At 39.3% G+C, this 16,684-nt stretch overlaps 1 protein-coding gene across 1 annotated transcript in view; it reads left to right on the top strand.

Moving 5' to 3' along the window:
• Positions 1-2,052: 2,052 nt before the first annotated feature.
• Positions 2,053-16,684, top strand: part of LOC128046414 (lanosterol 14-alpha demethylase) — a 65,663-nt gene continuing 51,031 nt past the window's right edge. The window contains exon 1 of the mRNA XM_052638493.1: positions 2,053-2,067. The gene's annotated coding sequence lies outside the window, so the exon portion shown is untranslated. The remainder of the gene's footprint in view (positions 2,068-16,684) is intronic.

The raw sequence follows: 16,684 nt of genomic DNA, 5'->3' as shown, positions 1-16,684 counted from the left end.
TTACTATTATTCCCATCTAAAAGATGGAAAAACAGTTAAATAGCTTGTGAAAGAACGTATCTAGCCGTGGAGCTGAGATTCATATCAAGGCAGTCTGGTTCCAAATACAAATGAATTAGAAACATACATGATCATAATAAAGACAGTATTTGTTTTCTTTTAAAAAGCCTGAGTCAAATTTCCTAACAGTAATGTAAATGTTTTCATTTTCTTATACTGTGTAACCTGAGTACAACCACGTATTTAGAGGTTATGTGGTTTCATATTTCACTTCAAAGTGAAAGTCGCTCAGTCGTGTCTGGCTCTTTGCAACCCCACGGACTATACAGTCCATGGAGTTCTCCAGGCCAGAATACTGGAGTGGGTAGCCGTTCCCTTCTCCAGAAGATCTTCCTGACCCAGGAATCTGCCTGCAATGTGGGAGACCTGGGTCTGATCCTTGGGTTCCATGGGTCACTCAAAGACAATGCTTAAGACAGGGAAGGGAGGAGGAGGGTTTGAAGAAATGTTGAAAATCCTGGTGCCTAAGGGACATGTAGGTGGAGATGCCCCTGGCCTGAAGCAGGAGTGGCAATTGAAACGACAGGAACAGATTTAAAGCCACCCAGGAAGAGTAGAATGAGAATCAAGCCAAAGAATGCCATTTGAGAAATGGGCAAAGGAGAGCAACCCACAAAGCATCTTGTTAGGTACATGGTTATCAGTATGGAAAAGAAACATCTTGGCACCATCCTGCCCATAAATTTCATATAGGCAAAAATTAAGAATTAAAATAATTTTTAGGGAATTCTTTTTTTCTTACCTTCATCTTGGGGGGGTTGCTATGCTGGGCCTTCCATGTGGTACTCGGGCGTCTCAGTGAGCTAGCTTCTCTCTGGGGAGCATGGGCTCCAGATGTGGCTTCAGTAGTTTTCGCCTAGAGGCTTAGCTGCTCTGTGGCACACGGGATCTTCCCGGAGCAGGGATCAAACCCATGTCCCCTGCACTGGCAGGCAGGTTCTTAACCACTGGGCCACCAGGGAAGTCCAAGGACGACCCTTTTAACATTTTTTTATTTTCCTTCCTTTTCTAAAAGCTCTTTGATCTGGTTCTTCAATTACATCCTCATATTCTACAAATGTTTCTGGTTTTCTGATAATGCTGTTATATTGGTTATATCAGGCTAGGACTAAATTAGTCATATAACTCTTCCTTGTCTTGTTGTCTAGATGATGAGGTTTGAAAGGAGGTCACACTCACCTCAGGACCTTTCTCAAAGCTCAGCCACCTCTCCTGCCCATATTCATTCCCCAGTAGGCTTCTTGGAAACTTCAAAGGCAGCCCCGCCTTCAAATCAATTCCTCTGGGTCTAGGGGACCCCGTTAAACACTGGTGCAGTCGCCACCCCCGGAGTTGAGCATACTGCTTTATCCAGAGCTCCAGTCGCTCACCTTCAGCCTGGTTCATGGTCTGGGAGCCCTGTCCGGCCCCAAGAATGGCCTGGAAGTAACTGAAACAAAACAGGGTGGACTCCACGATGCCGTTTGGTCAAATCAAATGAGATGGTTTGGTGACAAGCTGCGTCCTCCGTGTTACTAAATGCCATTGTCCCCACCCCCGCCGCTCCCACGTATCGCCTGCCGTTTACCGCGCAGGCACGAAACCAGGCTGGGGAGCAGCACCTCAGAGCACGAGGCCGCCAGGGTGCACCAGGGTGGCTTAGCGGGCGGGAACCTCTGAGGGCCAAGCCCTACCCAGTGACTTTCCCCTCCCGCTGCTCCTTAGAACCGGAAGCCAGGGCCGCCGCCGACCCGCTCAATCAGAGCCCGTCTCCCTGGGAAAGGCCAGTGCTCATGCCGAGGGCCCAGACGCGCGCGCTCGGCTCCGCACGCGGCGGCCGGCGCGCGGCCCCTCCGGGGGCGCTCGTGTGACCCGGGGCCAGCTCACAAACGCGCGGGCGCGGCGGAGCCCAGGCGCCGGGCCCCTGTCGCCGCGGGCCAGGCTTGCGACCGAGCCGAACAGCAGGCGCATCCGCCGCGGGACTCTTGGCATGCGACCCCTCTCACCACTCTCCAGGGGAAACTCCAGGTGACCCGAAGCTCTCTGACTTCACATCAGCGACCCTCTAAGCCAAATCCAGGTTATCTCCCTCTCCGTTTCCCAACACCTGCAGCTCTGCGTGTCCTCCCTTTGTTCCATGTTTCTGGGATACCCACCTGGAGCACGTGTGCATCCTGTCGCACGTCGCTTCTTTCACAGTCTAGGAAGTAATTTGTCCAAGCTGCACTGTGTCTTTCAGCTCTGTAACAAATTACATTGGGTCACTGTTCAGCTAATTAATATTTAAGATAACAGAAGTTGGGATCTATTTTTGCCTATCAAATTGGCAATATTTAAGATGAAACTCTCAGTGATTGTGATAATGAGGGGGAGACTATATCCTATAGCTTTTTAGAGTGCTATTTAGTTGTGTGTGTCCGTCTTAAAAATATTCACATAGGAATGGTCAAATAATTGATGGCATATCATTCAGTGGGATATTTTTCAGGCATGAAAGATTAACTTTCAAATATTTGATAGCAAATCATGGTATATTAACTATGATTTATATTCTGTGATAATGTAAATGTTTCATATCCGAACTGTTCAGTAAGCGAGTCAGCACTTAAGGGTAATCAGCCAGTCAGTGGCTTCTCAGCACTTGAAATGTGGCCAGTATACTGAAGAGTGAAATGTTAATTTAATTAAACCTAAACTGAAATAGCCACATGTGGTTACTAGCCACCACACTAGATGATGATGCAGGGTCTCATTTTGTTTTTTCAAAAATGTATGATATTCATCATTGTTATCTCTAAGAAAGGGACATCATAGTTGCTTCTCCAGCATCTAATCTTCCTTTGGGTTGCTCTAACTCCCTGATATGTGTATATATGTGTATATATATATTCACACACACACACACACACACATCTCACTTCTGAGTCAGTTTCTCCTCCAATGCCAGTCCACACTGGGGGCAGTATTCATGGTCAATCTGTAGGTGCCTTCACGTGGAGACCAGAGCCAGCAACCCTGTCCAATTCTGTATCTTTTAAAAACAACCCTTTTGTTACACACAGCAATGTAAATGTACATAATGCTACTAATTGTACACTTTAAAATGATTAAGCTGATAAATTTTACGTATATTTTACCACAATGAAAACAAAAACCAACCCTTTTTCAGAAAAACAGCCAGAAACCTGAGGATACAACTACCATAAACCATGATGACCCATCAATATCACGACCCCAGGTCTGCCGTGCTTACTAAAGCACAAAAGCTAAAGCCACTTGAGGAAGCTATCCCCACAAAAGCCAACTGCACAATCTGGGCTGCTATAAAATACCAAGGTCAAAACTCTAAAGCTATAAAACATGAACCCTCACCACCCCATAGTCTCAATTTCTCTAGTTGCATTTATTTTTCAAAATGTTCAGCCAGTACACCAGATGTTGCAAATTGTGGCAAAGAATGACACCCTTTTTCCCCCTCCCAAGTTCTTTATCATTAACGATAACCAAGTAGAAAAGAGTCAAAGTGACACAATTGTTACTGGTAAAGCAGTTTAGAGATAGTGGTTTTGGTGTGCAGCTAAGTGAACTAGTAATAACTCACCAATGAATTCGACATAATTACTTTGTCATCACACAGATGGACAACCTCGGCTCCCCCAGCAGTTATGCAGCACTCTTATTCTATGGAAGACAACCGCGAGCGTGCATGCTAAGTTGCTTCAGTCGTGTATGACTCTTTGTGACCATATGGTCTATGGCTCACCCAGCTCCCAAAAGGAGCTGAGCTCATCTGTCATCCAACTCTTGTCTTGTCTATAGAGGAGGTATAGTGGAGGAGACTCAAGGCCAAGGGCATTGCATGAGTAGTTTCTTCCACATGGAAACCTGAGGTCAAGAGAAAGCAGTTACTCCCCCACATGTCTCAAGAAGAAAAAAAAATTTGGACAAACCAATAACCATTAAATCAAATGCATGAGCAATGACGAAGCAAATTTTACAGAACCTTTAGGAAATAGATTATTCCTATAATATTCAAAATGCTTTAAGAAGCAGATAATTCGTATGCTACCCAGTTTGTTTTACGAGCATGGTATAACCTTGACAGTAAAATTGAACAGGAACAGTACAAAAAAGGGAAACTGTTAGCAAAATTACTCTTAAAAGCATAAAAATTCTGAGTAAATGTTATATTTAATTCAGAAAAAGTAATCTATCATGACCAAGTCTGATTTATCCAAGAAATGCCACATGTTCAATAAAGAAAATCTATTAATATACCACATTAGCAGATTAAAGTAATAAGATAGATAGCAGCTGTCATTTCTCCACATGGTGCTGAAGGGCTTAACAAATGTATTAAGACCATAACAATAAGCAAAAGTCAGAAAAGTGGAAAAGAAGAAACAAAAATTGCCAATATTTATTATATTGTCCCTATAGAATATCCAGGAGAATGTGTAAAGTTATTAGAGCTAATAAGAGAGCCCAATCAAATTGCTGGATACAAAATCAACATACAAAGATTAGTAGTATTCCTATATACCAATATTTTAAAAACTGAAAGAAGAAACATAGGAAACATATCATTCCCAATAGAAATAGAGCTATATAACATTATTAACTAGGGAGACGTAATGACATAAATACATCATTTTTTCCCAAATTAATTTATAAATTTAATTCAATACTTATTGAAGTATAAGCAAGAGATTTTAGGGAACTTGATATACTTATCTTGAAATTGATCTGGCAATGTAAACAGCTTGTGGGATCTTAGTTCCCCAACCAGGGATTGAACCCAGGCCTTCAGCAGTGAGAGTAAGGTCCTAACCATTGGACTGCCAAGGAATTCCTTGCAGTTTACTCACAATTCTGGGTTAGCCATTCAGGGTTGGGTCAGCTGAACAGTTCCTCTGATAGCCCTGGCAAGGTTCCCCCACGAATTTGTGGTCAGGTGGGTCACTCTGCTTTGGAGTGTTGGCTGGTTAAAAGCTGGAGCGACAAGTCAAATGTCTCTCATCATCCAATAGGCGAGCCCAGTGTTGAGAAGCCAGTTCGTAAGTTCCAGTATCTGTCAAAACTCTGCTTGCGTCATGTTTGCTAATACTCCATTATCCAAAAATAAGTCACATGGCCAACCTGAGACTCAAGAGGTGGGGAAATGGATTCTACTACTTGGTGGACATACAGAGTTAGGAAACATTTATGACCCTTTTGAAATTTCTGATTCTGCTTTCTGCCCTCGGGTCTGAACTATATGGACATCGTCAAATGTTTCTCATGCTCTTTGGCTTCCCCTGGGCTCAGCCAACGGGAACAGCAGCACAAAATAAGTGGAGAGTGAGATTGAGGATTTATTCCCTTGGTTCTCTTGCTGCAGACTGACTGGTTCCTCCAGCCAAAGGCCCAGCTCCAATCAGGTGGTTTTTCTCCTACAATGTGACAAAACACCTTGTAGAAATAGAAAATTATAGACCCAATTACTTGGGCTCAGCCATAATTGAGATTATAATTAAAGCCTTAAGCCATACATTTTGAGAAACTTTGAGTAGAAATCATCTGGACAAGGACTATTTTAATAATCTTTAATACTCAGGTGTTTTGTTAAAGTTCAGTGAGCAGATAGGTGACTCAGATGGTAAAGAATCTGCCTGCAATGCAGGAGACCTGGGTTTGATCCCTGGGTTGGGAAGATCCCCTGGAGAAGGGAACGGTTACCCACTCCAGTATTCTTGCCTGGAGAATCCCATGGACAGAGGAGCCTGGTGGGTTATGGTCCACGGGGCAGCAAAGAGTCGATTATATTTGGGCTTCGCTGGTAGCAAAGACGGTAAAGAATTTGCCTGCAATGCAGGAGACCCCAGTTTGATTCCTGTGTCGAGAAGATACCCTGGAGAAGGGAACGACTACCCACTCCAGTATTCTTGCCTGGAGAATTCCATGAACAGAAGAGCCTGGCAGGCTATATAGTCCATGGGGTTGCAAAGAGCTGGACACGACTGAGTGACTCACTCACTTCACTAATACTCAGTTCAAGCAAAAGCCAAAAGTGTACTGATTAAACCCCAGTCCAGTCTGGTGTGGTTATGGTTCTATTGAAGTTAGATCTATGCATGGAAATAATATAATTTAATATGTATCCTATTATGGACCTCTATGTTATTGCCAATCTATTACTATCACAAACAATGCTTTTTCTGTCCACTTAAGAATTCATTCTCCTTTAATCAAAATAATACATTATGATAAACAGTAAGGATTCACTGCATAGCACAGGGAACTATATTCAATATCTTGTGATAAATTATAATGGAAAATAATTTTTTAAAAGAATATATACATATATATAACCAAATCACTTTGTTGTAGACTTTTTAAAACTAAAATGATAGTGTAAATCAACTATACTTCAATATAAAAAGTAATAGTAAAAAGAATTCACTCTCTGTTCTCATGTCATGGAGACATCCTCTTAATATCATGTACTTAGAAGTCTTACTGTTTTACTTTTCACATTTAAATCCATAGTCCACCTAAGACTGACTTTTGAGGATGGCAAGATAGGGGGTCAAAAATCTTTCCCTTTCTGTATGGATTCCCAGTTGACCCAGAATCAAAAGCCATTCTTTCCCCATTATTCTTAATGCCATCTTTGTCATAGATGAAGGTCCATATATGCATGGATCTCATCCTCTTAATGTCAACCTTTCTGTGATCTTATACTTTAGAATCATCTTACATAAAGAACAATTAAGTTTTGTTTCTTTTTTTTTTTAACAAATTGGTTCCTTTTTCCATTCATCTATTTGATTATCAATATATTTAGACTGGATATTCAATTCTACATTGATGGTGACGTTCACCAAAGTTGCTAGGAATTCTTTTCTCATTTTGGTATTCCTTTTTGTTCAGTGTTCCCTCCCATCTGGTTGCTCTCGTGATATTTTCATTGCTTATAATGTTCTATAATTTTAGGATAAAGCTTTTTATTTATTCTGTTTTGGGTATTGTTGTACATCATGGGTATTGTTGTACATCATGGATCTGTGGATTCATCTTTTTCATCAGTTCTGGAACATTCTTAGCCATTATTTTTAATTTTTTCATAATTTTATGTATTTATTTTTGGCTGTGCTGGGTCTTTGTTGCTGCACAGGCTTTTCCTCTAGTTGCTGCGCGTGGGGGCTCCTCTCCAGTTGTGGTGCGGGGGCTTCTCATTGCCGTGGCTTCTGTGTTGCAGAGCATGAGCTCTGGGTGCAAGGGCTTTGGTACTTGTGGCACATGGCTCCACAGTTGTGGCCCCCAAGCTCCAGAGCACAGGCCTAGTAGTTGTGGTGCATGGGCTTAGCTGCTCTGCAGCATGTGGGATTTTCCCAGACCAAGGATCGAACCTGCATTGGCAGGTGAATGCTTTACCACTGAGCTACCAGGGAAGCCCTCATTATTTTTAAAATATTGCTTTTGCTTCATTGTCTTCACTTTTTCCTTTTGAACCTCTAATTAGATATATGTTAGCCCATTAAATTTTCCATGTGCTGACTTATAATTTCCATCTCCTTATCTCTCCTTACTACATTCTGGATATATCTTTCATATTTTCTAGTTAAATAGTTGTCCAGTTGTTCTAGCACCATTATTGAAAAGATCAGTTTTTCCCCAAAACTACAAAGTCCCATCTTTTTCATAAATCAAGTATCTGTATGTCATAATCAAATGTCTGTTTCTGGGACTTCTATATTTTCTACTGATCCATTTGTATACTCTTGTACCAATTCCATATCCCCTTAATTGCTGTGGCTTCATAATGAGTCTTAATATCAAACAAGCAAGTCCTCCCACTTGATTTTCCTCCTTCAAGAGTGTCATAACTGTTCTTGGCCTTTTGTTTGTCCAAGCAGTTTGAAAAATCAGCTTGTCAAGTTCCACAAAAATAAGGTTAGGGTTTTGAGAACAATTTTACTGAATGCATACATCTGGGGCAGACAGGTCCTGGGGGAAGACTGCCACAGGGGCAGTCCAGAGCCCAGGCAGCTGCAGAGCCACCTCAGTTCTTGCAGCTCTAATTCCCTGACCCCAGCACTAGGCTACTACACACCATAGCCTTGCACTAGATTTGGGACAAACACAACAGCGGAAGGGATGCAACCTTGGGTTTCTTCTGTGTGGAACTGCAGATGCCTACATAGGCAGCACATAGGTTTGCTGTGACCACATGTGCCTCCCTTGCTTTAGCAATCATCTCCTTTGGAGCAAGGCACACAAACAAGGGCAATGGAGTCTGATCAAACTGGGCCTGCAGAGCTTCTCCTCCAACAGCTGGGGAGCAGATCCCATCCCTAATAGGGCAATGACAGCCACAGAGGAAGCCCCACTTCACATCCAGCACAATCTCTAAACACAACATCAATCACACTCCCTAGCAAGGGATAACAGTCAGCACACTCTGAAGAAAGACGTGGTTGTTATCTATACCAAAACCAACCTTTACACCCAAAATACTGAAAACACATAGTATTCACAGGGATGCTCTCACATAAAAACACCCCTTTAAGACCACAGGAGATAACTATTTCTCCTAAATTCTGGGAGACTTAGAGTTAAGTAAAATGAAAAAGCAGAGAAACTACTTTTAATCCAAAGAACAAGAGAAATCCCCTGAAAAAAATAATGAAACAGACCTCAATAGTCTACCGGACCCTGGGTTCAAAAAGCAAGCAATAAAAATGCTAAAGAAATTAAGAAAGGTTATTGATAAAAATGTAGCTCACTGTAACAATGAACTAAAAACTATAAAGATTAGTCAATCAAACAATTCAACTGCTGAAATAAAAACCAATCTAGAAGCAATGAATAGCACTATATGACAAAGAAGAACAAATAAGTGATCTGCAAAACAGAATAATGGAAATCGTGCTGTGGATAGCAATATATGGGGTCTATGTGATAATCTAAAGTGTGCTAACTTACACTTAATAATAGGACTTCCCGAAGAAAGAGACAAAAAAGCGGGGATCAAAAAGGTATTGGGAGAAATTATGGCTGAAAACTTTCCAAATGTAAAGAAGGAAATAGATATTCGAGTACAGGAAATACAGAGAATCCAAAATGATATGAACCCAAACAGATCTGTAGCAAGACACATCATAATTAAAATGCAAAAGTTAAAGAGAGGATTCTGAAGACAGCAAGAGAAAAATAAAGATTAAGTTATAAGGGAACTCTCATAAGGCTATCAACTGATTTCTCTGCAGAAACTTTGCAGGCCAGAAGGGAGTGGCTTGATATATTCAAAGTCATGAGAGGGAAATACTGTAAACTACACTATTCTGTCCAGCAAGATTATCATTTAAAATAGAAGGTGAAATAAAAAAATTTCACAGGTAAGCTAAAACTTAAAGAAGTCAGTAATACTAAACCTACCCTAAAAGAAATACTGAAAGGTCTTCTCAAAATAGAAAAGAAGCAAGAATCTATAGGAAGTGGAAAATCATGATAAGAAAGGCAAATGAATAAAAGATTTGAGGATATTTAAATAAACCAGTACATAGTTTAAAAAACAAACAAAAAATTTTTGTAAAAGTGATTATAACTATTACAATAAACAGCAAACGGATAAGCATGAAGATATGAAGCAAGACATCAAAACTGCAGAGTGTGGGGAGAGAAGTATAAAAATTAGATTTTTAGAATCTGTTTGAACTTGTATAACTGTCAGTTTAAAGCAAGTGGGTATAATCATGGGTAACATACTTGAAAACTAGGTTAACCACAAATCAAACACATACAACAGATTCACAAAAACCAAAAGAGAAGGAACTTAAGCATACTACAAAAGAAAATCATCAAACCACAAAAATAAAAACAAACAGAAGAAGAAATGAGTAAACTACATAAGCAAAGTTTAAAATGGCAATAAGTACATACCTACCAAGAGTTACTTTAAGTCACAATGGAATAAGAGCTACAATCAAATGACATACAGTAGCAGACTGGATTAAAGAAATAAGAATCTACAATATGCCACCAACAAGACTCTCACTTCAGGGTGAAAGACACACACAGCATAAAAGTGAGGGAATGGGAAAATATATTTCATGCAAAGCAAATGGAAATTATAAGAAAGCAGAGGTAGCAATACTCAAATCAAACAAAATAGAGTTTAAAACAAAAGTCATAAAGAAAGATAAATAAGGGTATTAGATAATGATAAATGGATCAATACAACAAGAGGATATTATACTCATTGACATATATGCAATCAATATAGGAGCACATAAATATATAAAACAAATGCTAACAGACATAAAGGGAGAAAACAATAGCACTCCACCAACATTAATGGACAGATCATCTGGACAAAAATGTCAAGAAGGCAACAGCGGTCCTACATGATACACCAGACCAGGTGGACTTAATTAATAGCTATAGGACACTATATACAAAAAAAAGTGGAATACACATTCTTTTCAAATGCACATGAAACATTCTCTAGAATGGACCACATACTAGGTCACAAAACAAGTCTCAACACATTAAAGAGGATAGAGATTATTTCAAGCATCTTCTCTGACTACAATGGTATAATACTAGAAATCAACCACAGAAAGAAAAATGGGAAAAGGATGAATGCATGAAAACTAAACATTTTACCAAAACACCAATGGGTCAACAATGAAATCAAAGAAGAAATCAGAAAATACCTCGAGACAAAAAAAAAAGAAACTACAACCTAACAAAAGCAGTTCTAAGAGGGGAGTTCACAGTGATAGAAGTCTACCTCAAGAAATAAGAAAAATCTCAAGTAAACCATTACACCAATCACCTAAAAGAATTATTCAAAGAAGAACAAACAAAACCCAAATGCAGAAGGAGGAAGGAAATAATAAGATCATAGGTGAAATAATGAAAATAGAGATGGAAAAAACACTAGAGAAAATCAATAATACCAAGAGCTGTGTATGAGTCTGTGTGTGTGTGTGTGTGTGTTTAAAAATAAAAAAATTTACAAACCTCTAGTCAGGCTTCAGTTCAGTTCAGTTCATTCGCTCAGTCATGTCCGACTCTTTGTGACCCCATGAACCGCAGCACGCCAGGCCTCCCTGTCCATCACCAACTCCCGGAGTCTACTCAAACCCATGTCCATCGAGTTGATGATGTCATCCAACCATCTCGTCCTCTGTCGTCCCCTTCTCCTCCTGCCCTCAATCTTTCCCAGCATCAGGGTCTTTTCAAATGTCAGCTCTTCACATGAAGTGGACAAAGTATTGGAGTTTCAGCTTCAGCATCAGTCCTTCCAATGAACACCCAAGACTGATCTCCTCTAGGATGGACTGGGTGAATCTCCTTGCAGTCCAAGGGACTCTCAAGAGTCTTCTCCAACACCACAGTTCAAAAGCACCCATTCTTCTGCACTCAGCTTTCTTTATAGTCCAACTCTCATCCATACATAACCACTGGAAAAACCATAGCCTTGACTAGACGGACCTTTGTTGGCAAAGTAATGTCTCTGCTTTTTAATATGCTGTCTAGGTTGGTCATAACTTTCCTTCCAAGGAGTAAGCGTCTTTTAATTTCATGGCTGCACTCGCCATCTGCAGTGATTTTAGAGCCCAGAAAAATGAACTCTTGACACTGTTTCCGCTGTTTCCCCATTTATTTGCCATGAAGTGATGGGACCAGATGCCATGATCTTCGTTTTCTGAATGTTGAGCTTTAAGCAACTTTTTCACTTTCCTCTTTCACTTTCATCAAGAGGCTCTTTAGTTCTTCTTCACTTTCTGCCATAAGGGTGGTGGCATCTACATATCTGAGGTTATTGACATTAGCTTGTGCTTTTTCCAGCCCAGCGTTTCTTACGATGTACTCTGCATATAAGTTAAATAAGCAGTGTGACAATATACAGCCTTGATGTACTTCTTTTCCTATTTGGAACCAGTCTGTTATTCCATGTCCAGTTCTAACTGTGGCTTCCTGACCTGCATACAGGTTTCTCAAGAGGCGGGTCAGGTGGTCTGGTATTCCCATCCCTTTCAGAATTTTCCACAGTTTATTGTGAGCCACACAGTCAAAGACTTTGGCATAGTCAAGAAAGCAGAAATAGATGTTTTTCTGGAACTCTCTTGCTTTTTTGATGATCCAGCAGATGTGGGCAATTTGATCTCTGGTCCTCTGCCTTTTCTAAAACCAGCTTGAACATCTGGAAGTTCACAGTTCACGTATTGCTGAAGCCTGGCTTGGAGAATTTTGCGTTATTACTTTACTAGCGTGTAAGATGAGTGCAATTGTGCAGTAGTTTGAGCATTCTTTGGCATTGCCTTTCTTTGGGATTGGCATGAAAATTGACCTTTTCCAGTCCTGTGTCCACTGCTGAATTTTCCAAATTTGCTGGCATATTAAGTGCAGCACTTTCACAGCATCATCTTCCAGGATTTGAAATAGCACACTGGAATTCCATCATGTCCACTAACTTTGCTCATAGTGATGCTTCCTAAGGCCCACTTGACTTCACATTCCAGGATGTCTGGCTTTAGGTGAGTATGAGTGATCACACCATGGTGATTATCTGGGTCGTGAAGATCTTTTTGGTATAGCTCTTCGGTGTATTCTTGGAGAAGGAAATGGCAACCCACTTCAGTACTCTTGCCTGGAAAATCCCATGGATGGAGGAGCATGGTGGGCTACAGTCCACAGGGGCGCAAAGAGTCGGACACGACTTCACTTTCACTTTCACTTTCGGTGTATTCTTGCCACCTCTTCTTAATATCTTCTGCTTCTGTTAGGTCAAGACCATTTCTGTCCTTTATTTGCCCATCTTTGCATGAAATGTTCCCTTGGTATCTCTAATTTTCTGGAAGAGATCTCTAGTCTTTCCCATTCTATTATTTTCCTCTATTAGTTTGCACTGATCATTGAGGAAGGATTTCTTATCTCTCCTTGCTATTCTTTGGAACTCTACATTCAAATGGGTATATGTTTTGTTTTCTCCTTTGTTTTTTGCTTCTCTTTTTTTCTCAGCTATTTGTAAGGCCTCCTCAGAGAGCCATTTTGCTTTTTTGCATTTCTTTTTCTTGGGGATGGTCTTGATCCCTGTCTTTGGTATAATGTCACAAACCTCCATCCATAGTTCATCAGGCACTCTTTCTATCAGATCTAGTCCCTTAAATCTATTTCTCACTTCCACTCTATAAATGTAAGGGATTTGATTTAGGTCATACCTGAATGGTCTTGCGGTTTCCCCTACTTTCTTCAAATTAAGTCTGAATTTGACAACAAGGAGTTCATGATCTGAGCTACAGTCAACCTCTGGTCTTGTTTTTGCTGACTGTATAGAGCTTCTCCATCTTTGGCTGCAAAGAATATAATCACTCTGATTTCAGTGTTGGCCATCTGGTGATGTCCATGTGTGCAGTCTTGTGTTGTTGGAAGAGGGTGTTTGCTATGACCAGAGCATTCTCTTGGCAGAACTCTATTAGCCTTTGCCCTGCTTCATTCTGTACTCCAAGGCCAAAGTTGCCTGTTACTCCAGTTATTTCTTGACTTCCTACTTTTGCATTCCAATCCCCTATAAAGAAAAGCACATCTTTTTTGGGTGTTAGTTCTAAAAGGTCTCGTAGGTCTTCATAGAACCGTTCGACTGCAGCTTCTTCAGCACAGACTTTTCCTGGTCAGGGTATAGACTTGGATTACTGCAATACTGAATGGTTTGCCAAGATGAAAAGAGAGGGAACCCAAATTCAACAAAATAAGAAACTAGGAGAAATAACAACTGATACCACAGAAATACAAAAATAATAATAATGCTATGAATAATTATATGCTAGGAAACCTAGACGAAATGGACCCATTTCTAGAAACACATAGCTTGCCAAAACTGGGTCAAAAAGAAATGGATAATTTGAACAGACCAATCACTAGAAGTAAAACATAATCTATAATAAAATTCTGTGCAAACAAAAGTCAGGACTGAACAGCTTCACTTAGGAATTCTACCAAACATACAAAGATCTTACACTGATCCTTCACAAATTATTCCAAAAAACTGAAAAGGAGGGAAATTCACTCCATTAAGTCACTATTACCCTTATGTCAAAACCAGAGAAAGACACAACAAAAAAGAAAATTACCAGTCCATATATTTGATGACTATAGATGCAAAAAGTAGCAACAAATATTAGGAAACTGAATCCAACACTACATTAAAAAGGATCATACACCATGATCAAGTTAGATTTATTCCAGGGTCACAAGGATAGCTCAACATATGTAAATCAATCAGTTGATACACCACCATCAACAGAAGAAAAGACAAAAACCACATGATCATCTCAACAGAGGCAGAAAAAGCATTTGACAAAATTCAGTATCCATTCATGATAAAAACTCTTACCAAAGTGGGTAGAGAGGAACACATCTCAAAATAATAAAAGCCATTTGTGAAAAAACCCACAGTCTACATAATATTCAATGGTGAAAAGCTGAAAGCCTTTCTACTAAATTCAGAGACTAGACAGGATACCCACTCTCACCACTTCTGTTCATTATAGTATTAGCAGTCCCAGCCACAGCAATCAGGCATGAAAAAGAAATAAAAGGCATACAAATTGTAAATGAATAGGTAAAATTGCCACGATTTCCAGGTGTCATGATAATCTATGTACAGAACCCTAAAATATCCATACAAAAATTATTAGAACTAATTTGTGAATTCAGCAAGGTAGCAGAATATAAGATTAATATATATAAATCTGTTGCATTTCTTTACACTAACAAGGAAATGCCAGAAAGAGAAAGTTTTTTAAAAATCCTCTTTAGAAGTAACTTAAGAAATACCTAAGAATAAACTTAACCAAGAATGGAAAAGATTTATACAATGAAAACTACAAAACATTGATAAGGAAATTGAAGGTGAGTCAAAGAAATCAAGAGATACCCTATGCTCTTGGACTGGAAGAATTAATACTGTTAAAATGGCCATACAATGCAATCTACAGATTTAATGCAATCCCTATCAATATATGCATGACATTTCCCACAAACTATAATAAATAATCCTAAATTTTATATGGAGCCACAGAAGACCTAGAATTGCCAAAGCAATCCTGAGGAAAAAGAACAAAGTTGGAGGCATAACCCTTCAAGACTTCAGACTATACTACAAATATACAGTAATCAAAACAGCAGAGTCCTGACACAGAAACAGACATATGGATCCATGGAACAGAATAAAGAGCCCAGGAACAAACTCACAAACTCACCTATAGTCCATTAATCTACTACAGAGGAGATAAGAATATACAAAGGATAAAAGACTCTTTTAACAAGTGGTGTTGGGAAAACTGGACAGCTACAAGTAAATCAATGAAATTAGGACACTGTCTCACACCACATACAAAAATAAACTCACAATGGTTTAAGGAACTAAATATAAGACATGATGAACAAAATATGGACAAGACATTCTGACATAAATCATAGTAAGATTTTCTTAGATCAGTCTCCCAAGGCAAAAGAAATAAAAGCAAAAATAAACAAACAGGACTTAATCAAACTCAGAGCTTTTGCAAAGCATTTAAGAAACCACCAACAAAATGAAAAGGCAACATACAGAATGGGAGAAAATATTTTTGAATAATGCAACAAAAGATTAATATCCAAAATATACAAACAGCTCATATAACTCAACATTGAAGAAAACAACCAAACCAGAAAAAAAAAACAAAACCAGAAAGCCTAAATAGACATTTATTCAGAGAAGACATACAGATGCATAAAAAATGCTCAACATCTCTAACTATTAGAGAAATGCAAGTCAAAACCACAATGAGGTAGCACTTCACATTAGTCAAAATGGCCATCGTCTACGAATAATAAATGCTGGAGGGGATGTGGAGAAAGGAAACCCTATACATGGTTGGTGGGAAGGTTAATTGGTGCAGCTGCTATGGAAAACAGTAGGGAGGTGTCTTAAAAGATAGCTACCACATAATCCAGCAATTCCATTCTTGGGTATATATCTGGAAAAGATGAAAACTCTAATTAAAAAGATACACACACTCCAATGTTCACGGAAGCACTACTTACAATAGCCAAGACATGGAACTCATCAACAGATGACTCCCTTAAGATGTGGTGCGTGTGTGAGTGATGGAATAATACTTAGCCACAAAAAAGAATGAAATATCACCAGTTGCCGAAACATGATGGACCAAGAGAATATTATTCTTAGAGAAGCAAGTCAGATAAAGACAAGTATTATATGGTATCACTTACATGAGGAATCTAAAAAAAAATACAAACAAATATATATACAAAACAGAAATAGACTCACAGGCATCAAAAAACAAACTTATGGTTACCAAAGGGGAAAGGTGGCAGAGGGAGATAAATTAGAGGAGTATGGGACTAACAGATACAAAGTACTATACATAAAATAGATAAGCAACATGGATTTACTGCATCACACAGGGAACTATATTCAATATCTTGTAATAACCTATAGTGGAAAATAATCTGCAAAAATATTACTGAATCACTTTGCTGTACACCTGAAACTAACACAATACTATAAATCAACCATATTTCAATTAATAATAATAATTTGTTAATATAGGGAGTTGTGTAGACAAGTATTGGAGTATTGAAAAGG

The sequence above is a fragment of the Budorcas taxicolor genome, chromosome 4 (assembly GCF_023091745.1).
Source record: "Budorcas taxicolor isolate Tak-1 chromosome 4, Takin1.1, whole genome shotgun sequence".
NCBI classification, from domain to species: domain Eukaryota; kingdom Metazoa; phylum Chordata; class Mammalia; order Artiodactyla; family Bovidae; genus Budorcas; species Budorcas taxicolor.
The sequence above is the reverse complement of the archived record's forward strand: the minus strand, read 5'-3'. Positions and strand labels throughout refer to the sequence as shown.